Source organism: Polistes dominula, unplaced genomic scaffold (genome assembly GCF_049000335.1).
Source record: "Polistes dominula isolate Pdom_NZ unplaced genomic scaffold, Pdom_raw_medaka contig_83, whole genome shotgun sequence".
Classification (NCBI taxonomy): Eukaryota; Metazoa; Arthropoda; class Insecta; order Hymenoptera; family Vespidae; genus Polistes; species Polistes dominula.
The window spans coordinates 2440916-2465318 of record NW_028301032.1 but is presented as its reverse complement, the minus strand read 5'-3'; the positions used below and the strand labels follow the sequence as shown (position 1 = coordinate 2465318).

The window sequence follows — 24403 nt, the reverse complement described above, 5'->3', positions numbered from 1 at the left end:
GGGATGAGTAGTAGGAAGAAAAGGGGCAAACGATGAAGTAAGAAAGAATAAAAATAAAAAAAAAAAAAAAGGGAGAAAGGACTATTGGTTGAAGTACGGGGTTTTAGAGAGTGCTTCTTTGAAGACGCCTAAGGGCTAACGAAAAAAGTTTCTTCGACAAAAATTTCATCGCCAACTTGACATCCACGAGATGTGGGGGGAGGGGTGGATGGGGATTTTTATTCGACGCCCTTCGGATACACGATTTTGTCAGATTTTTGCGAGATTTCACGATCGGTAAATCCCCCATGTGGTGTCTCGAGAATGAAGGAAGAAGAATTCCCATTTTTTTTCGATTCGTCTGAATGAAGGATTACACTCGAAATAATCTTTTTACTAAAAACGGATTTTTTCCCCATCACATCCTTTTTTCAGGGATTTTTATTTTATCCTATTATTTTCTTCCTTTTTCTTTTGTGTGTGACTTACAACTTATGTTTATAGAAGTGAATTTCTTCCTATTCCTTTATGAAAAAGAAAAAAAAATAGTTATAGTTTATTTATATAAATATAACAAAATAAAAAGAATAAAAAACATAACAAAAAAAACCTGCATTGTCATCGTAAAAAATCATTCGTCATATTTGGATCAAAGTAATACAAAAAAATAGAATTTATGACATAGATCCTATATCATTTTCGATCTTATAATTGTAATCAAATAATAATCATATTTATTATTTTATATTACGACAAAATAAATGTTTATTATTAGCAAATATAATAAACGAATAATACCCAGAATGGGTGAAGATAGTAGGGGTGGTTTTAAGACTTAATCGGTCGTAATGAACTTTCATCGATCAACGCGACGACGAATTTAATGGCACACGTTTTAATTCCTACTACCCACACTATCACCACTACTATCAACCATCCTTATACATCCCACGTCTTCTCACACAATCGTAATATACGTTATGTGTGCCTGATGATATATATATATATATATATATACCATTTGAAAGGTTTCGTACCGTGAATTAAATGCACAGCGTTTTATTCCTCGAAATCGAATGAATATCTTCCCTCGAACTTTTCTATCGAAGTATCACCCCCCCCCCCCAAGCCCCACCCTTACATTCTCTACCATCCCTTACTCCCACCACAATCTATACAATCTTTACCATCACTAACACTCTTTTCTTTATTCTTTATTCTCCTCGAATGGTTTCTATGAAAGGCACAAAAGTTTCTCACCGCTCGTTAAGAGTAAATTTTTATACACATAAAGAGAGAAAGAGAAAGAATAAGAGAAGAAGTTTCAGGCGAATCAGGTCACTTTTTTATTCCTGCTATTTTTATGGGAAGATCTTTTTTTCTAAGGGAGAAGAACGACAAAGGATCTCGAAGGATGAGAAAGAGAAAGAGAAAGAGAAAGAGAAAGAGAAAGAGAGAGAGAGAGATGATAGTACTTGCAATATGTTAAGTTAAATGTCTCGAGAGGTATGGTTGATCATAATACTCCCACATATACAGGTATGCATATGCATTTGTGAGAGAGAAAGAGAGAGAGAGAAAGATTTGTGCAAGTTATATGCATTAAAATTTGATTTGTGTTTTCCATGGTTTTACAACACGGTTGTGTATGTATTTATATAAGGATTTGAATAATTAATTCAATATTTTAACTACACATTTCTATTTAGTTATTTCATAAAACAACTAGGGGTGTTCCGTTACGCGTTGCTGCGGCTCACAATAATTCGTGATTAATAAAATAATATTGCGATTATAAATTGAGATATAAACAATCGTATCTTTCAAGTTGGATGAAACTGCACACAGTGTGTAAAATTTTATTAAAATTGGTTCAGTAATTTAGGAGTCCATTGCGAATTAACAACGTGACATGTAATTTATATATATTAAGACTAATAAAGTGTTATCTATATTCTATCCCTAAAACTATTACCTAGTTGAATTAATTAAATTATATACTTTAATGGTAACATTTATATATATGTGTGTACATGCATGTAGAATTTAAAACGGGATGAGAGAGAAAGATGTAATAAATATATATGCATGTATACATATACGAAAGTAAAGTAGGAGTAAGTGGAGGGGTTGGGGTGGGTGGTTACTGATGGAATTAAAATGGGACTTACGCAAGAGCCGTCGTCGCAGGTGGATAATACTTCGAAGCCGTCAAAGTGTTATCATCGTTCTTGATTCCTTCTTTCTTTCTTTCTTTCTTCTTCTTCTTTTTCTTCTTTCCATCTCGTAAAAAGCAACCGCGAGTCATTTTCTCTCTTCTTTTATTTGAATGACGATGAAAAGGAAAAGAGAGGGAGAGAAAGAGAGAGAGAGTTTCAATCCTTTGTTCACGTTTTTTAGGACGATTCTGAAACAAGAAAATGGAAAAGCGTGCCATTCATTAAAAATGCATCTGCGAATTTTTATAATGTATGCAACTATATATGTAAAACTACACACAGTGTGGAAAATTTGATTAAAATCGGTTCAGTAGTTTAAAAGTCCATTGCGAACAAACAACGTGACACACACGTAATTGATATATATTAAGATGATTAATTTGTTAAGTTATTATATTTATTATATTATATTATATTATATTTGAAATGAAGTTAGTAAAAAAAATCTGTAGCTTTTATATATAATATATGATAAAGTTTTGGATAGTTTGCGTCATCATTATAATAATTCAAAGTAATTGCGGTATCGGGATCGTTTCTAGTAGCAAAACTATGATCGGTAGTAGACGAACTGAATCGTATAGTCGGTAACTTTGAAAGTTTAGCGAACGCAATACCGTTATGTGCTTCAAAATGCAAGGATCATTTCCGTCACGACGTACAACTACTACATTGTTATATTTCAGGCAACATCCGATATACCACGCATACTAAACAACTACAAGACTATACTAGGTGGGTATTCATTGAACAGTAATTCGTCAACGCTGGTAAATAAACTTATTATGTCATACTTTTCATCAACATATTATAGAATCATAATTACATTATTTATTTTCCTTTTTGATTATAGAAACAATTTTGATTATTTTTTTCTTTTTTCTTTTTAAATAATACATTAACATATGATTTATCATATCGTGAAAAATATTAATAATGTTATTTGTTAACCGTTTATGATACTTTGACCAATTACGTTATATTGATATTTTATTAGAAATATCAAACCTACCCCCTTTAACTATTATCCATAACTTCCACTATACTCGTACAAACATTTATGCAAATATAAAAACTAATATTGGGTTTACTTAGAATCGATTAGATGGAAATTAGATAAATGAATTTCTACTGACAATGCCAATTCAAATATAGACACACCCATATACAATTTTTCTCATTCCAATTTTCTCGTTTCACGTGTATTATTAACTCGAATAATATTTCCCTTTTTTTTTTTTTTATTTGTAATGAATAATTAAAATAATACGAAATGAAACCAAAAAAAAAAAAACAAACAAACAAAAAACAAGAAAAGAATTAATAAAAATTCTACATCTATGAGAAGATTCATCAAAAAGGTGTCATATGCATTTATCTATGCGTCGTTACGGGTCACCCTATATATTCACGTTCAAATATCGTTCAAAGCACTTATACACACATACACACACACACACACACACACACACACACACACACACACACACCGATTTCATATACGCTAGTATATGTACTTTGGGATCCCTACGCGAATATCCAACCCTCGAAGTTCACTCACTCTCTCTCTCTCTCTCTTTCTCTTTCTCTCTCACTTTTATACACACGTTCTGAACCGAAGGAAGCCGTATGTGCATTGGACATTGATTTTAAACGTATACTGTTCAAGAAAAAATGTGAAAAAAAGTGGTAAACTTAACGTCAAACCAATCTCTCTCTCTCTCTCTCTCTCTCTATCTCTCTTTCTCATAAATAAATTTCTAAATAAATATTAGATGTAACGATAATTTAGAAAATACCTTGATACAAAATTGTATGTGTGTTTGTGTTCACATTTAAATTATTATCTTATTTTCTAAAACCATATCTTACTGTTAATAAGAACTTGAAAAATTTACATTAAAAGCAAACATCTATATATAAATTAGGTGTCACGTTGTTTGTCCGCAATGGATTCCTAAACTACGAAACCGATATTAATCAAATTTTGCACACTGTGTGCTGTTTTATCCAACTTGAAAGATAGGATATATTAAAAAAGGCGTGTAATTTTATACGTAAAAAATAAACGTGCGTGAGATGAGTATGTAAGTGCGCTTTGCGCGTGCGCTTGTAAGAGAAAGCGAATGAGAGACAAAGAGAGAAGAACAGGATCTAGACGAATGTGAGAGGAAGGGTGCTGAGAAGGGAGAGAAATATGCGACAGAGAGAAAGATAGATAGATAGAGAGAGAGAGAGAGAGAGAGAGATAGTCAGGGTGGAAACTGGCTCGACGTACATACGAAGGGGTGAAAGGGGTGTGTGACGTGAGAGGGGTACCAGCGTAATATCGGAACCCCAAACGGTAATCGATATCACATCTCTCTCTCCTTCTCTCTCTCTCTCTCTCTCTTTCTCTCTCTTCACGTATATTTAACTATCGTTCATGATTATTCCCAAAAAAAAAAAAATAAATAAATATTACGATATCTTACAGTGTATAAGAAATTGAAAAGTTGGCATTACAAAGGCAAATGTTATTAATTTAAAAATTTAATTATATATAAAATGAAAATGAATAATAAAAATAAGCCGTAAAAACGAAATAGAAATTTTCTGTAGTTACATTTACGTTACTTTCACTCTATTTTAATTTCATGGGATCATACAAACTAGACTTTTTATGTATTAAAATGTAATGTCGATTCTTGCAAAAGAAAGGAAAAAAAAAAAAACAAGGAAAATAAGTATGAAAAAAAAAAGAAAAGAAGAATCTTTGCTTCAATCGTAATGGAAATGGTACTCTATCCTCTCCCCCCCCACCTCACTCCCTTTCACCCCCTTCCCCGTTAAAAAGCATGAACGACGAAGAAATAATTCTTCATTGATATCTTTTTCGCACGAACGATAAGGTACGATCTATGATTCTTCGAAGAAAAGGAAAAAAAGATTTCGTTTTACTTCGAGAAAATTACGTTTTTTCTTTATGAACCTCCTTTGGCTATCTCTTCCCACCCCCACCACCCCTCCTTACTTCTTCCTTACTTCCGTTTCTTCCCTTTTTCTTTTTTTTTTCTACCTCTCATTGATTCCTTTACTTTTCTTTCGATAAATGTATTTAGTTTGCTTGGTTTATTTTATTTTTCATCAGGGAGAAAGAGAGACAGAGAGAGAGAGAGAGAGAGAGAGAGGGGGGTGGAATAAACGATTGCAGCATTAATGCGAAGATTTATTTGAACTCTTAGTCAACTCTTTTTAAACGAAATGAAAAAATAATAATATTAATAATAATAATAATAATAATAATAAAAGAGATTATATTTTTCTTTCTTTTGTATAAAAATATATAAAAGAAAGAGAGAGAGAGGGAGAGAGAAAGGGTGGGAAGATTTTAATTGTACGAGGATAGAATTTGAAAAAAATTCAGTTCAATGATTATCACCGTTCTTAGAAGATTATTAATTGTATAAATTTAATATCTTTTTCTTTTTTTACGTTGATATTTTAATAAATTTAAAAAGATTGAACATTGAAATTTTAAGAAGAAAAAAAAAATAATGAACAAAATATAAAAAGAATAGAAGTTTGATAGAAACTTCGTTGAAGTATGTTCGTGAAATCTTTTTGTTTACAAATGATCGAAATTATTTGTAGAAAAAAATATCGTAGAACGTCGTTTTTTTTTTTGTTCGCGTAGCAACGAACAACGACAATGACAACTACAAGTACAACTACAAGTACAAGTACAAGTACAAGTACGATTACTACGACGTCCCTTTTCCGGATACTCGATTTCCTCCTCGACGGGGAGTTCATTAAAACGGCCGTATGATCTCGTTAACGCGTCGAAGCATCAATCAGCCGAGCTAACTGTATTTACGCTATCGCCGTCGAGATCGATCGAAAAACTACCCCCTTTCAACCAACCCCTTAACCACCCACACACCCCATCTCCTCTCACTCACTGTCTCTGTACAGATCATCAAACTAATAACCTAATTTGTCCGATACTAAAACTACTACTACTACTACTACTACTACTACTACTCTCTTTCTTTCATTTTAGATATCAAATGAATTTGCAACATTTATTTAAGTAAGTTCTCAACATCATTTTCAGCTTGTTAATCAACGATTGAGAGTAAGAAAAGAATATTAATTATTTTTATTTTACTTTCCTTCGATACAATTTAACTCCCCCGTATATTGCACGTAATATTATTTTCTAGTATTTCATTGTTATTTTTGTATTATTTTAGCTTTGCTATAATAAAAATAATTTAAAAACGTAAGCTTTCAAATAACCATACACCATTTAATTGTCTGTCCGTCCTATTAAGTCAACCAAAATAGTGGAAACAAGACTTGAAAGTGTGGTAGAAAGAAAGGATGAAGAGGTTGAGTTGATCCTTGACAGAATAGTAATAGTAATAATAGTAATAATAGTAGTAGTTTAGGGTAGGTCACCAGCCAAGTAACCAACCAACCAAGCAACCAGCCAGCCAGCCAGTCAGCCAGCCAGCCAGCCAGCACATTTTGGTGGGGTTGAATCCTCTCCTCTATCACAAGACGTTACATACTATACTATGCTAATTAGCCGGTAGAAACTTGCCGAGCGAATAGTACTAGGTTCGCGGCGAACTATGCCCGCATGCCCCTTGGGTACCAAATACCAGCACCACCACTACTACCATCACCCTTCACTACCACCACTACTAGCACCACCATCAAGGTAGGCTATGGATGGCGGTGCCGACATTACTAAAATGTCAGAGAATGTCACCCATCTCATAATCTATGTCCCCACGACCTCTTCCTCCCCCCCTATACCCCCTTACCCTTCCGCTTTACTCTGTTCCTCAGAGACTACCCCTATCCATCCCTCTGTCGTTCCTGCTCGAATCCCATCCCACCCCCTCTCCTCTCTCTCACAACAGCCACCCCTCTTCTCTTCTCTTCACTTCTCTTCTCTCGTAAGCCACTCCCCCTCCTCCTCCTACTCCTTCTCCTCCTATCCGCATTCTCGCGAGAAATTAATTTGGCCCTATTAAAATGATCACTTCTTGGATTTAAGTTACGATCTCAACCGTGTTTTCTCTTCTACCTATCACCAGCCACGTTTTTTCTCACTTTTTTCTTCTTCATTTTTTTACGTGCACTTTATATACTTGAGTATAAGATAGAAATATCAAATATCATTCCTCACTATTTTGTGTCACACGTTTTTATCAGCCACTCCGTTTTCTACCCTTTTTTTACACGTATTATATATTTTGTACTTGTGTTTGATTCGTTCTCGTCGTCGTCGTCGTCGTCGTCGTCGTCGTCGTCGTCGTGACTCCTCAAGGGAAGAGAAAACTTGCATGAATGGAATTTATGCGAGAAAATAGTGTTGATACTTTACGAGATATGAAATCTTAATGTATATAAATTACGTGCCACGTTGTTTGTCCACAATGGACTCGTAAACTACTGAACCGATTTTAATCAAATTTTCCACACTGTGTGCAGTTTCATTCAACTTGAAAGATAGGATACTTTATATCTCAATTTATAATCGCAATTGACTTAAAGACGTGTGCATTAAACTGATTGTGAACTACAACAACGCGTGGAAAAGAAATCAAATAAAATAAAAGAGAGAAGAAATATTTGTCACACTTAACGGGATAATAATGCGAATGAAATTTTCGTTATCATAGAGAAAAGGATCGTTGTATCGAGGCGTTGGAACGATAATTGGTAACGGGTTTGTGAGAACGAAGAGAGTAAGAGAGAGTGAGAGAGAGAGAGAGAGAGAGAGAGAGTGTACGTGAACGCGATATGCTTTCTAATATTTGCACGCTTTGATTGGAATTTACCCAGACGATGTTCAAATTAATTACATACTTTTTGCGTGTGTCCCGCATCAACCCGGAAAACCATAAGCGTGTACGAGTACGTGTGCATGTATATACAAGTGTATGAGAGAGTGTGTGAGAGAAAAGACCGAAAATCGATTGATATAAACAATATTTCGTACTTAATAATTAAATGAAATTAAACGAAATTTTCTTGAAACACGTTTGACAATAAGTTTGTAATTTTGTAACTATTACAATTTATAACAAAATAGAAGAAAGGACTAAGAATAATTAGAAAATATTTTGTAGAAATATGTAAAGATTTAATACTTTGGACATATAGTTCAAATAAATTGTGAATATTTTCATCTCTTGTTCATACGCTTACTGTTTTGTAACCTCAAATCACAGTAGAAATGAGCGACTCAATGTATATATGTGTGTGTATGAGAGAGAGAGAGAGAAAGAGAAATGTGGAGGTTTGAATTTTCTTGCCTACGAGGCACGTAAAGTTCCACTTGGAATTATTTCGAAATTAATTAAAATTTAGAAGAAAAAAAAACCACCCCCGGAGTCGAGCCAAATACCCACCCGTATTCGCCTTTTGCACGTTCGTTCTCAAGTTAGAAAGAGAAAGAGAAAGAGAAAGAAATAAAGAAAAAGAAAAAGAAAAAGAGAAAAGAAAGAAGAGAGAAAGAGATAAAAGTGAGAAGAAAGAAGAAAAGGGGAATAGAAAAAGATCCTCTTTTCCGCGAGATTTTGTCGGCAATAATCGCTAATTAACGCACCATCGAGTCGGCACTAATTAACTCGAAGGTGCACACTTTAATTAGACGCACGTGCCCCTCCTCCTGTCCATTTGCTTTCTCTATCTCCTTTCTTGGTCTCCTTTTTTTCATCTATCTCACTCACTCGTTTTCTTTTTCTCTCACTTTGAATGCTTTCGCGTACGAAATTCCGTGTCACGGAAGCGGAAACTTCCTATTTTTTTCAATGAGACTCACACAAGAGTCTTTCGTACAAAATGACAAACTTGTTAGTTTTTTTTTTTTTTTTTTTTTTTCAAGTTTACGAATCGATACTCATTCTATTTGTCTATCTATCCAACTATCGACCTTTTCTTTTTTTCTTTTTTACTCTGATATACACTTCATAGAAGGAGAGAGAGAGAGAGAGAGGGATAGTGAGTAAAGTGTGTCGAGGAAACGTAATTGCGGTCGAGACATATTTAGAAACGGCTGATCATCTCGTTATCTCGGGTATGTCGCTCGTTTTGTGCTCTTGATATTACTACTACTACAAACTCCTTAATTAAAAATAGCTGGTGAAGAAGAATTGAAGAGAATTCTCGTTTGGATAGATAGATATAGTAAGGGGACGCTAGAAACCTCGTTCGAAATTACTATATTCGTTCCTCAATAGCTTTTCTTTACTTCTTCTTTTTTTTTTTTTTTTTTGGTTTTAGTTGGTTTTTTTTAGGATCAAACGAACACGAATTGGAAAAAAAAAGTTGTGTCCTAATAAATAAAATATCTATATATATATATATGTATATACCTCTGTATAAGTATTACATGTGTATCTTTTTATATAAAAAGTCAGTGTCACATTTGTTGATTTCCAATGAAACTTTGAAATTACTGAACCGATTTTAATGAAACGTTTTTTTATTATTTTGTGTGATTTTGTTTTTTTTTAAATTAGTTTATAGGATAATTTAGGTATATATATATATATATATATATATATATATATATATATATATATATATATATAATACTAAATTATTAAATAAAGTTAAATATTCAATTATAATTTCGGAGAGTTGAAATAGAAAATTGGAATAGAACGAAAAAAAATGGAAACATTGCATTTTGTCGAACGATTATCAGAAAAAAAAAACTACGCACAAATGTAATACAATATATATATCATATTATGCAATAAGATATCTATACTCTATATATATATGTGTGTGTGTATTGCTTAAAGTACGTATAATGCTAGGGTAAGCATTATGCGAACGATGAACGATGACTCGAATGCGTTTAACCATTCGAGACGTGACATATCGCGTCGCGTCACGTCCCACATTCCGTCATTCTCGATGATGTATGAAGTAGGGTTGGTGGTCCTAGGTGCTTTCTTAAGGGCTTACCTTCGGTATCTGAGAAACCGCTAGAAGAGATAAAGATAGTCTATGAGAGAGAGAGAGAGAGAGAGAGAGAGATGGAGAGACGTTTACGTACTTCTAATATCGCAGAGACCTTCTATTTCACTCACACATACTCACATACTCGCATACTCGCATACTCGCATACTCTCATTCGCTCTTACTCATCCCTGCAAGGGATGATAACCGTAATACCGAATGGATATGAGTAAACACTAGGAGATAGCCAACCGAAATATGCTCACTACGTTTGAAATTTCAACATTTTTTAGGAGAAAACGTCGGTTTCCCTTCGAATGAGTTTTCTGAAAAACCTACCATGTGTATGTATGTACGTATAGATATGTGTGTGTGTGTGGACGTATAGGTTTGAGTGAAATGGAGAATATTTGTTCATGGAGGAATAAATATTTCGACTCTTTGTAATATTCTTTTCTATTTTTATTTATGACAGTATATTATTACACTTTTAATATCAGATTGTTTTTGTCCTTTTATTTTTATTTATATTCAATATATATATACATATATATGGTAGGTGATTCAGCCACACGTGTTAGTGTGGTTTTGTTATAATATTAAATTAATATAATACTAAACTATTCAATGCAATCAAATTAATATACGAAAAAATAAAAAAAGTAAGGTTATGTCATATGTAAATCTGAAGAAGAACATGTAACGGGAAAGGGAAAGAACTGAAATAAAAGAAGAAGTAAAAGAAGGAGAACGAAGAGAGAGAGAGAGAGAGAGAGGGAGAGAGAGGGTGAGTGAGTCGATCTCGATTTTCCAAGGGCTGACAAAATATTTGCAAGCTTTTCACCTCTTCCTCCCTTCTTCTTTTTTATTTTTTACTTCTTCTCTCTGTCATCTTTCCTGTCTTTAACCATCGAACATTTTCCTCCCCCTCCCCCCTCCCCATTTTCTCTCGATATCGACTTACTCTTTCTCTTTTTCTTTTTCCTTTTCTCGCATTCGAAAGTTTTCGCTGCCCAAAGCGACTTTTTCCTATCGAAACTCACCCCTTACTACTACTAATACTACCCTTAAATCCACCCCTTTTCTCTGTTTCCCTAAAGCATACCCTACCTCCCATTACCACCACCACCACCACCACTACTATTACTATTATTATTGATGCATATATACATACATACATACATACATACATACATATTCTTTGTCTTTCGAATGGCTTTATACATACATTACGTTTTTCTTTCTTTTTAGTATTTTTGTTCTCTTCTTTCCCTTTGGTCCCCTTATTTTTTTTATTTTCTTTTTTTTTTTTTTTTTTGGAGCCGTTATGCATCGAGGAAATATGAATCCTTCGTCTCGTTCGCATTGTCTAGGATCACTGTTTGCTCACAATCTTCTTTTACTATCTACTTGTAGGTGTACTCCAATGTGTAAGTGTATGTGTATGAGTATGAGCAGGTATATGTGTGTAAAAAAGGGAAGGGGTGTGCACGCACTGCACTGCACTGCACTGCACTGAACTGAACTGCATGCAAATGTGCGGATAGATAGGTGTAGATAGATAGGAAGGTAGTAGGTATGTAGATAGATAGATAGATGGATAGATATATGCGTCTAGGTAGGTAGAGACGATGTGACAAAGATCGATCGACAGCTATGGGTTTAGAGGAGGAGGGAGGAGGTGGTTGGGACTTTGGAAAAAAGCTAAAAGAAAAAGATGAAAAAGAAGAATAAAAAAATTGGAAAAGAGTGTCTGGACCGAATAGCCAAACGAACGAACCGAAATAGGGGGTGGGGTGGGGTGGGGTTGGTTAGTATGCGTTAGTGATACGACTTTTGGATTGTTTTTTTTTTGAAGGAATTTTTATTTTCTCATTTTCTTGATCGTGTTTCATATTGAATGGAAGTGACGTGTTGTCTAAAAACTTATTACGATAGATGTAGAATTTGAATTATTTCTTTGACAATGATACTTTGACAATTTGATTCAATGGGTTTCTATTATCGTATTATAATAATTCAATTTTAATTAAATGACATTTATTCGATTATTTGGATTATATATATATATATATATATATATATTATCGAACTAACCGAGATAATCATGACTCTTTGTTAATAAACAAATAAGAATAAACTATCCTATCTTTCAAGTTGGATGAAATTGCACACAGTGTGCAACGTGACATGTAATTTAAATATATTAAGAAAAAAGATAACTAGAAGTACCCTGTCCCGTGTTGCTAATTTCTAAAGTTGCTAAATTTCTTTTTTTACATAATTTCGAGTAGCATGTGAGATTATCTTTCTTTCTCTTGTTACGATTGGAAACTTGTCGATCTCTTTCTGTCAGAATTTTCACCTTTATTTTTTGTTATTTAGAAGTGTTGGCTATCTTGCCCAATAGCCAAGTAGTACTACTACTACCACATACTACATCAGCTTTCTTCTTTCTCTATACTCTTTCAACTTCAACTTCAACTTCAACTTCTTTTTCTTCTACTTCTACTTCTACTTCTTCTACTTTTCTTTCTCATACTTTTTGAGTCTTCACATTGTACAACACCTATGCCGTTGCAACGTGCAACGACAAGGCTCCTGGTACTTTGTTGTGTTCGTAAAACAGCCACTTTTCCAGTACCTGTACTCTCCTAGTACCCTCGAGGTTTCTTTGTTCGATTTCGAAGTACCGTTCCATCCTTACTTTCTCTTTCTCTTTTCTTTTTCTTATCCACCCCCTCCACCCCTCCCTCCTTCCCTCATACCACTTTTCTCCAAGATGTCTAAGCAAAGAGAAAGAGAAAGAGTAGGAATAAAGAATCGATTACTTTCCAATTTAAAAACGATGTAATTATCGATATTCAAAAATAAAAAATTAAGTAGAATGCTTAAAGATTTTCAGGGTTCACAAAAAAACAACAACAACAACAACAAGAACAAAAAATATCAAAAGGGTTATCAAAGTTGAAAGTTGAATTCAAAAGCTGACCATTTAATCGACCTTTAAGCATTGAAAGTTGCATTTTAAAAAGAACCACAAGGATTTATTTTCTTTTGAAATGTCATAGATCGAAAAGCATTTTAAGAGAAATAGAGAAGGAAAAGAACTTTTCCTGAGAGAGGTTAAATCGTTCTCGTCTTTTCCGATGAGATTTTTGGGGGTTTGGGGGTTTCAGGTGGGGAGTTTGGGGGTGTGGGGTTAAAGGAAAGAAGGCGGAAACGCAAACAAGAGAATTAACCGACGTCGCGGTAGAGAGTTAATTGGGCGTAAAGTTCAAAGGAGGACAAGAGTGCCGTAGAAGTGACTATCCCCTTCCCCCCAGATCCATGCCCGGCCCTTTTTTGGGCCGCGTCCGCCCTTTTCTACCCCACTTTTATTCGACGAAAAAGCATCCTTTTTTTCTTTTTTTTTTCTTCTCCTCCTCCTCCTCCTCCTCCTCCGAGAAACCTTTTTAGAAGCTCTTCTCTCCGGATTGAATAGAGACAAGGGAACAATTACCAGGACCGTGTTACCCTAATCCGAAAATCCTGTTACTTCGCGATTCGGTCTCGACCCCTGACTATGTGTGTATGCTTGTGTGTCTCTGTGTGTGTTCTTCTTTTTTTATACCCCTACACCTTTTCTAACCAGCATATTCTCGCTTTCTCTTTACCGATTTTCTTCCTCCTTTCTTATTAAAGTTAATTTTCACCTAAACGAAAGGTATCTGTTACATTTGTCTTCTTTTTTTTTTTTTTTTCTTGCGATTCTAATATCAAGTATTCTAAATCTAAATTTCTAAACAACGACTACCCTCTCCCACCCTCTTGGATAAGACAACAAATGAATTGTATTACAATATTTCCAAGGACGATAAAAGGGATGAAAGAATTCGAAATATTTCGTATTTGTGAGAGGAAGAGAGAGTGAGAGAGTTTTTCTGAATAATCCAATTTCGTAATCCCATAAGAAGGCGTTCATTGGGGCTTATTTTGAAAACGGTTAGCGTTTTAACGAATAGCTTTTCTGTGCGTCCCTTTTCCTCTCCCTAAACATTTTGTTCCTCAACTGAATAACCGATCTTTCCAAAAGATCTTAACAATAAATGAATTTCTCGGATAGGGATAGAGAAAGATATGGGGTCGGGATTGGTGGAGAAAATTCTATGAAAACTGTAAGCAAAATAAGATAAAAGAGTAGAAATTTTCAATAGAAATTCTAAGAATTCTAAAAACCATATTGTTTTCAAACTACCCAAGAGAAAGAGAAAGAGAGAGAGAGAGAGAGAGAGAAGTATAGGTAATACGCAAATAATTTTTAAATCTCCGTAATTAATTTTAAATTTGCAAAATTAAAGTGAAATTTGAGTTACCCACAAGGGTTAATTAACACTGACCGTTGGGGTCAATCTTGGTCAAATTAATGCTGAATTTAATGGTCCATGTATGAAGGTGGACGAGTAGGTGAAAAGAATAAGAGAATAGATTGATAATAGTTGAAAGAGGATGAGGAAAAGAAGAAAAAGAAAGAAAGAAAGAAGAGAGGGTTGGTTGGTGTTGGTGGCCTCGAGGGAACCAACACCATTGTTTGTCATTTAAAGTACGGAAGAAGATGCTGGTGGGCGTTTGGAAGGAAAAAATAGCGTTAAAAAAAAAAAGAAATATAAAAGTAACAGAACCTTGGAGTGTGTGGGGGATGAGGAGGTTTCAACTATAAGGAATAATGGCTTTTAAGTTTGAAATCGTTCGAATATATCTCTCTCACTTTAACACTTTTAGTTGTTTTCTAGGTTAGGAACGAAAGTGAGCAAAAAAGGGGGCCACCAGCATTGAACTCTTTTGGTTAAAGATCATTAGGATATTTTTAGGTACTCGGTCGGTAAAGTAGAAATAAGGGCGTTCGATTTTTTAGTCGTTTGTTAAGTTAGGAACGAAAGAGGGCATAAAAGGGGCCACCAGCATCGAATGCTTTTGGTTAAAGATCATTATATTATTTTTACGTACTCGTTTGGTAAGGTAGAAATTTGGGTTGCTCGCTTTTTTAATTGCTTTCTAGGTTAGGAACAAAGGGAGCAAAAAAGGGGGCCAGTATTAAACGTTTTTGGTTAAAGATCATTACGATATCGTTGCGTACTCGGTCGGTAAGGAAGAAATAAGGGCGTTCGGTTCACGTTCGGTTGGCGTTTGGTTGGTGTTCGGTTGGCGCCGGCGCTAAACTCTTGGACGTTTGCATTTCGTCGTTGTCCTGGAAGGGTGGTGTAGTTGAAGTTAAAGGGAATGAGGTGGTGGTGGTTGGAAGTGGTGGTGGATGGTGGTGGTGGTGGTGGTGGTGCCCGAGGCCATCGCTAACGACGCCATTGTCAGCCGCCTGGGCTATTGTGCGAAACGTTCCTGTAGGTAGAGTAGGAACCCTCGACTCCTGGCCCGGGATCGTGCAATGCATTCTATCTTTCTCACTCTCAATCCTCATCCTCCTCCTACTCATTCGATGCTCTGCTCTCCTGGATATATTTCGGAGACACCGAATAAAACAAATCGATGAGAGAGATAGAGAGAGAGAGAGAGAGAGAGAGAGAGAGAGAGAAAGATCGATCGATATTTCTCATACGTATTCACGATCTTCTCTCTATTTCATACACCATCCAGAGGCTCTCAAATTTACTTTTTAAACACTTCATTTACTTTCCACCTATTTATTTTCTTAATCTTTTTATTGTGTTTGTTTATTATTTTTTTATATTTATACTAGGATGCACTTAGGCCACGCGTTGTTGTAGTTTTAATTTTCTAACAAATAAAACATGTTTTGCACATATAAGTATGAACTAAGGTACGATTACACATATTTCTCATATTTTCAATAAAAATTCGCGAGATGTACGAGTTTAGTATGAAATTGATATTTCATATGTAGATTAGATTTTATAGAACAGTACAAACTAGTAGAACATTGGTTTTTTGATAGTACCAAAATATATATGAATGAATAATTGAAAGCATAGAAAGAAAACAAACTTTCAAAGCAGATCAAATTTCAATCTCATACTTTAACCATACTTGCCTCTTGTGAATCCATATAACACATGTATGTAGTATGATCAATTTCTAATTGTCAATAAAATAATTTTAATCGTATTAATGTAAAAATGAATATAATCATTCTGACACGAGTCTGATGCAATTCTGATGCAATTCTGAAGCAACAACAACAACAACAACAACCAACAACAAAGTTGGAAAAAAATAAAGCCCGTTGAGGATTCTGATCTTGACAGGGATCGGCTGAATTTTCATGACTTTACACACCAATTTCACTGTGTGTGTGTGTGTGGATGGGTGTATGAGCGCTTATGATTAAATCATAGAGACGGATTATACACGTTCGGGTATGAATGACGATGAAGCCCGGGTGTTGTGCAGCTTCCAACGACATCGGTCTGGTTACACCGTGCGTCACGCCAACGATATTATCGTTAACGTCGACTTCATTCTCTCTCTCTCACTCTCTTTGGCCTATCACTTGGACAACAAATTCTCTAAATTATTCCCAGAATTATTGTATTTTTGCACGGCTCGTTACATCGATAAATAAAAGCTTTGAAAATAACAAAATAATCATATAATTATTAAAATGAGTAGTTTTAAATACATTAGCGGGGATCAAAAAGTAATCAGAATTTTTCTTTACTGATGAAAAACATTTGTTTATTAAAGAAGTTTTAAATGTTAATCAACAAAACATTTTGTCATCATTTTCTAACACTTTTTGTTATGAATTGTTCAATTCTTTTTTTTTTTTTTAAAAGTCCTTCGATTTTTTCATTGACACAAACTAAACGTGAGTGTACTCATCAAAGAAATTTTGATTATTTTTTGCTACCCCTAATATTTATACAAATGAAAATATGGATAGATAATTATGACTTTGGATATAATTAATTGTAAGTATTTAAATTGATAATCAACTAGCTGACCCGGCAAACGTTGTTTTGTCATATAAATTATTACCTTACCTTAGCCATCTGTTAGAATCTTATCGAACTAACAGAGATAATCATGACTCTTTGTTAATAAACAAATAAGAATAAACTATCCTATCTTTCAAGTTGAATAAAACTGCACATAGTGTGGAAAATTTGATTAAAATCGATTAAGTAGTTTAAGAGTCTATTGCGAACAAACAACATTACACACACGTAATTTATATATATTAAAAAGTTATAGATTGATTTTTGTTTTAGATATATATATAATTTGGTGTTTCTAGGTCAGTTTATTACCCTAAATTAACATTTTCACACCCAGCCACCAATCGTTAAGCTGAAATTCGGCATTTTCGAGACCGGAATCAATCGATTCCGGTCTCTCTCTCTCTCTCTCTCTCTCTCTCACTCTATCTGTTCATCTATCTATCTATCGACCTATCTCTCTCTCTCTCTCACTCTCTTCCTCAAAACTACGTTTCCAAACGGAATCGTTTACTTGCCAGAGGCATCGAACAATCTCGAATCAGAGTTTATGGAATTCGGCAAACAATTTCGTGATTCGGCAAGCTGTTTCCCCGCCTTTGGGAAACAAAAACAAAAAAAAACAAAACAAACAAAAAAACAAGGAAAATTATACTAGGTGCGGTTTTCAAGATACTATCGAGCAATTTTATCGGAAATTTTTTTCCTTAAAGTATCAAAGAGAGAAATTGAAAGAAAGAGAGAGAGAGAGAGAAAAAAGGAGGGAAATATATAAAAAAAAAAAAAATGTTCTTTTACACCGAAAAGTGTGTTCTTCTTCTTCCGACAAAGACGAGATTAATGGTCCACACAAAAAGGGATGTTTCTCTGGATATGTTTTCTTTCTCTTCTTTTTTCGTCCCACTTTTCCATTTACTTCGAACAATCTTTTTAAATTGCATTACTCTTTCTTTTTCCTAACTTATTTTCTATTCCTATTTTTTTTTTGTCTATCGATCAATCTGTGATCAAATTTAAATTTCTTTATATTCGTTATAAAGTATAGTTGGTAAGTTTTTTTTTTTATTGTATTTTAATACGCAAGTGAAATAATAATTAATTAATAATTATTTCCTTCGTTAATTAATATCAAATTGTTTCATTTGTTTAAAATAATATAATATATATTATAGTAGTTAAAGTTTTTGTTTCGTATTTTAATACACAAATGTGTGTTATAAAATAATATTATAAAATAATAATTATTTTTTTCACTAAATAATTTCAAATTGTTTCATTTGTTTTAAAGTATATAAAGTATATAGTGGGTAAGTTAGTTTTTCATATATTTTAATGCACAAGTGCAATAATAATTAAATAATAATTATTCCCTTCGTTAAATAATTTCAAATTATTTCATTTGTTTTCAAATGTATAAAGCATACAGAGAGTTTAAAGTCTTTTTTTTTTTTTTGATTCATATTTTAATAAACAAGTGAAATAATAATGATTCTTCATGAAATAATTTCAAACAGTTTAATGGTTGATTTTTAAATCTCTTAAATGATATCACGATTGTTAATGTATCAACGATGTTGTTCAATTCGTTTCTATCGTTTTATCGATTATATTATTCGAGTGATTGCTCAGTTCAAAACCGAAGGGAAACACACCTTTGACATCAAAATTTACAAATTGAAAACGCTTGAATCAGCTTTATGTCACACGTTATCATCATTATTATCAACATGAATCATGTGTTTGTAAATAATACACACACATTTATTTTATCAATTTCAATTGCATTCCTTCTCTCGTTTCGTTTTTTGTTTGTGATCACGTGTTCAAAACATTATCTAAATGAAAATTATTACTTTAATTATTGACAATAAAAATTTATGATTTAAATTATAAATTATCTTATCAATTGTAAAATATTGTACTTTGTTTTCATATGTAGTTAATCAATAAATATATGACTACATTAGATACTAAAAATCAATTTATATAAATTAGGTGTCACGTAGTTTGTCCGCAATGGACTCGTAAACTACTGAACCGATTTTAATCAAATTTTTCACACTGTGTGCAATTTCATCCAACTTGAAAGATACTATAGTTTATATTTCAATTTATAATCGCAATATAAATATAAAAATTCAGTGTGACATTGTTTGTTTGCAATGAACTTCAAAAATATTCTAAACTTAATGAAATTTTTGTTATTTCTCTTTCAACACGTTTGTTTTTTAATTTTTAATTCCTAATTTAAGAATTTCTTATTTAGAGGTTAGCTAGGTCTCGAGGTTCTCTAAGTTTTCAATAGATGGTGCTGTATTAAAATTCAATTTATTTCACGTAACACAATTTTCTTCAGATTAAATTTAACTGCATTTAAATAATTTAAAACTACAAATCTACGTTTTATAACATTAGTATTATAAAAATATATTTATTATTTAAAAAAAAAGATATTTATATATATGTAAATAAACTTTTTTCGATATAACCTAAATTTGTTCTAATTTTTTTATCTTCTTCTTATATTAATAAAAACAATGATACCGAGAACATAAATGGCATTCATTTTACTCATTTTCATTGTAAACTATACCAACATCTCTCTCTCTCTCTCTCTCACTCTCGTGAACCAAGAAAGAAAGAAAGAAAGAAAGAAAAAAAAGAGAAGAAAAGATACGAAGTATACGGGCTGTAGGTAAAAGGGTATATGAAACGACAAGTTTTCATTTGGCGACCCTTTCACAATGCGATTGAATCGATGTTGATGCAGGAACGAAGAGGAACCCATACACACATAAGCAGTTAGACTAGTGTGTGAATATTTAATGAAAGAAACCGTTAATGAGGCACGTTCGCATTAGTATATTAATTAACGGTACCACCTAACTCTCTCTTTCTCTCTCTCTCTCTCTCTTTAAAAACAATTTTTATATAGAAACAGTGTGATGGTGTGTGATGGTGGTGAGATAGAAAAAGATAGATAGATAAATAGAAAGAGAAAAAATATGCGAAATATTTCTGATTGCGGATTAGCAAAGAATACAGTGAGAAAGAGTGAAGATAGGAAATGATACTCTTTTTATCTGCGTGTATATGTGGTGTATGTGTGTGAATATGTTAGTTTATGATGATAACATATAAACTTATATATCGGTAATGTTTTTCGTTTCCTCATTAAAGTAAATATAACATCAGATTCATTTTTCAATGTGTGCATTAACATTAAATTAATTTCAACGAATTGTATAAGCAATTAGCATAGTTTATTATTATTATTATTATTATTATTATTATTATTATTATTATTATTATTATTATTATTTAAAACAATTTGTCATTATATTTTCACGGGAAGCATTCGATATATTTGAAAATATTGAAAACCGAGTGTAATCAAATTTTCACAAGACTATCTATATTGACAAAAATAAATAAAATGTATCGAACTAATAAAATTTCCCTACTATACAAATTGAATAAAAAAAAACCCTGTGATTTCAGTTACATATCTATACACACACATATATACACATTTATATATACAGGGTGATTCACCAAATCTTGCCACCTAAATAACTTGGAAAGTATGATAGTAGGTTGCAAGAGCTTGTGAATCACCCTGTATATAAATTAATACGTACGTATATTGTACATATGTATATGTAGTCAATAGATATTGATATATTTAAAAAATATATATATGTGTGTGTGAATATGTATTGCAATAAAATATTTACACATCTAAACTTTAACGCAAAAATAAAGCTCGTGTTGATTCATGTGATGTGATATTTCACAAAAGTATAATAAAAAGTATTAATAAACGACAGGAAATAAAAGAAAAAAAAAGAAAAAGAGTACATAAAGAATTTATCCTCTCTTTTTTTCTATTTCCTTCATTTCTTAATCCCATAATACTCTCATCACATCACCACTATCATGAAAACCCAACCTCGAGAAGTACTATCAAAATACCATAAAAAAAGAACCACTGCTACAACATTTTTTACCATTTCTCTTTATTTTCTCATTCTAACATTTTGACCAAAAAGAATGGAACGATGTGGGTTGGTTGTGACTGTTCTAAAGAATGTTACGTTGTGTATTGTGTTTATTATGTGGGTGTATGTATGTGTAAGTATGTGTGTTGTATGGTTGAACGTTTGAAATATACCATTGTGGTCCATTGTGTTTTACAATTTCGAAAGAATATTTGAAAATTTGTTTGTTCGTGCTTGTGTACCTTGTATTCATACTAAGTTTATTTATTCAACGTATATATATGTCTACACAATTATATTTCAACCCTTATATAGTCAATTTCTTAATATGATCTACCCTCCCAAGAATTTTATAACATTTTAGTATTATAAAGATGTTAATACTTAAAATAATATTATTACTACCAATTATTATTTATCTGTTATAATAGTATAATAATAATTATATTCTTATTATAAATATATTATATATGATATATTTATGTTTTCTAAATTTTATATTTCTAAATTTTATAATAAATATATATATTATATAAACTATTCTATCTATCAAGTTGGATGAAACTGCACACAGTGTGGAAAAATTGATTAAAATTGGTTCAGTAGTTTACGAGTCCATTGCGGACAAACAACGTGACACCTAATTTATATTTATTAAGAAGATAATATTATAATAATAATAATATATATATATATATATATAATAATTATTAATTAATTATTAGGTTTTATAATTTCTATATTTTTATAAATTATATAATTATATTTTATTATATAAATACACGAAAATATAATATATATATATGAACATTGGTCGAGTGTATAAACGTAACACACGATAAAAACAAATTCTCTAGTAATAAAAAAAAAAAAAAAAAAGGACAGTTAGTACATGCATGGATGTATGACTTAATTAGGCGCGTACTATTTTAGTATCTTTCTTTATTTCAATTCTCTCTCTCTCTCTCTCTATCTCTTTCTATTCCCATTGGTTAGTAACTTTTTATCGCACAGTGGATGCGTCAATTTTTCTACTGAAGGCAAATATAATACTAAATATATTATGTGTGTACACATATATATACATGATGTTCTTGTTACAACTAACACAGCTCTCTTCTCTTACGTATTTTCTCTCGTATTTTCATTTGAAAATCAACTAACTCTATTCTAATAATATTATTTATTCAATGTTATTATAATTAATAATATTATTAATTTAATTTATATACAATATGTGTAATATATGTACGTGAATATTTAGTTTAAAAACAAAATACAACGAAAAAAGATGAGATGGTAAATATATACAGAGAGTAGAAGAAAAAAAAAAAAGAAAAAGTGACTTTGATGCAACCTCGATACCATTAATGGTAAAAGACACGGGCCCATCTTCTTCTTCTTGGTCCGTGTCGTGCTCAAAGTATACCAATTTGTAAACAAGCTTTTTTCGCGATACACTCTTTCGTTGAGGATCTTTTTATTTTTGTGTTTTCTTTCTTTTTTTTTTTTTTTTTTTCTATGTAAAAAGAAAAACCTCGAGAAAAAATGAAGAACTTGCTGCTACGACGACGACGACGACGACGACGACTATGAGACGACCAAGAGGACCATTAAAAATAATTCGTTTATGTATAAAGAGAGAGAGAGAGAGAGAGAGAAGAGAAAAATAGGAAAAGAAATGACAAATCAGAAGGGAAAAAGTACAAATTTGCTTTACTTGACGCCACGACAACTACGAAACTTTTACGAAAAGTATAGAAAATAAAAAAAATAAAAATGATTTAAAAATATTTGATAATAGAAAATAATCCAAATCCACGTGTGTGGTTTAAACATTGCAATAATAAATAAGTTTATTGTAATAATTTCACATTTCAATAAAGAAAATAACATTTTTATGTTTAATCATTAGTTCATTTCGCGATAATTAATTTCTTTTTCTACACAATAATTTTATCTACCATCTCTCTCTCTCTCTAAAGATAGTCTGATTAATCTATAAACAAAATAAAACAAAAAACAAATTATACTAATTTACTTACAAGAAAAATTTAAAAAAAATATATATAATATCATAAAAACCATAATATTTAATTAATTTTACAAATAATATAAATATTCTCAAATACGATAAGGAAAAAATATAATTCAAACGAAAAACGAGATAAGATATCCATAGATAGGTTTGACTAAATATATTTATCCTACCATATTTTTTTTTTACGTACATATCTATAAATTTTTGAAAATTCAACATTCTACTTCAGAGATACCGACAGAGACAGAGACAGAGAGAGAGAGAGAGAGAGAGAGAGAGAGAGAGAGAGAGAGAGAGAGAGAGAGAGAGAGAGTGAGTGAGTGAGAGAGGGAGAAAGAAATAAAAAAAAAACATAAAAAAAAAAGCAAAGCTTTCGACATACGCACCGAACGTTACGAACGAGGTAATCCCTTTTCATCGTGAACCGATCGATCCCGTACGACCGATACTTGTGTGAGAGAGTGCGAGAGCATGAGAGAGAGAGAGAGAGAGAGAGAGAGAGAGAGAGAAAGATAGATAGCCTAGCTTCCCAGCTAGATAGATAAAGATAAAACGATCTTATCTGTCTCAAAAACATATTGTAAAATGGCTCGAAATTATTAACGTCAACCCTTTAACAAAATATATATTTTTATATATATATTTATATATATAGATATTATCTAAGGTACTTACATATTAAATATGGAAGTTTTCCAGTACGAAGTGAAATATCTGTCAAGATACAACACCTTCTGAACATCCTCGTCTCGTTCTCTTCACAAAGATGATGACGATGATGCCAATGATGCCAAAGTTGCCAAAAGACGTGACGATGATGATTACGAAAATGACGGAAAACCCTTTGAATTATTTCGCGAATTGTATTTATCAAATATTACAAATATTACCAATAAAAGAAATCAAAACCCGAGATAAATTCTCGAAATGTTAGCGCAAAATTTATTTATAAAATTGGAGATAAAACAAAGATAGATAGATAGATAGATAGATTGATAGATAGATAAAAAAAAATATTATAATATACGATAAGAATATTATTATCAGTTGACGATCCCCGTAGTACGTGTGAAACGAGCCCTGTTATATTTTTCTTTTTTTTTTGTATTAAAATACTCCGGCGTCTCGACTACGACTGAATTTCGACTGAACGACGTGTCCGATACGCTACTCTTGAACGAACTGAGCTCTCCCCCCCTCGCACCGGTCTTATATAGCTCCCCCACCCCTCGAATCTTC

The 24403-nt window shown here is 32.4% G+C and overlaps 1 long non-coding RNA gene across 10 annotated transcripts in view; it reads right to left on the bottom strand.

Moving 5' to 3' along the window:
• The window catches only part of LOC107072204 (uncharacterized), a 65905-nt gene extending 41583 nt beyond the window's left edge, over nucleotides 1–24322 (bottom strand). For all 10 annotated transcript variants that reach the window (XR_016177227.1, XR_016177229.1, XR_016177228.1 and 7 more), the window contains exons 1-2: nucleotides 23840–24322; nucleotides 2151–2386 (exon numbers count right to left, since the gene is read on the bottom strand). This is a non-coding gene — a long non-coding RNA (uncharacterized LOC107072204). The remainder of the gene's footprint in view (nucleotides 1–2150; nucleotides 2387–23839) is intronic.
• Nucleotides 24323–24403: the final 81 nt, after the last annotated feature.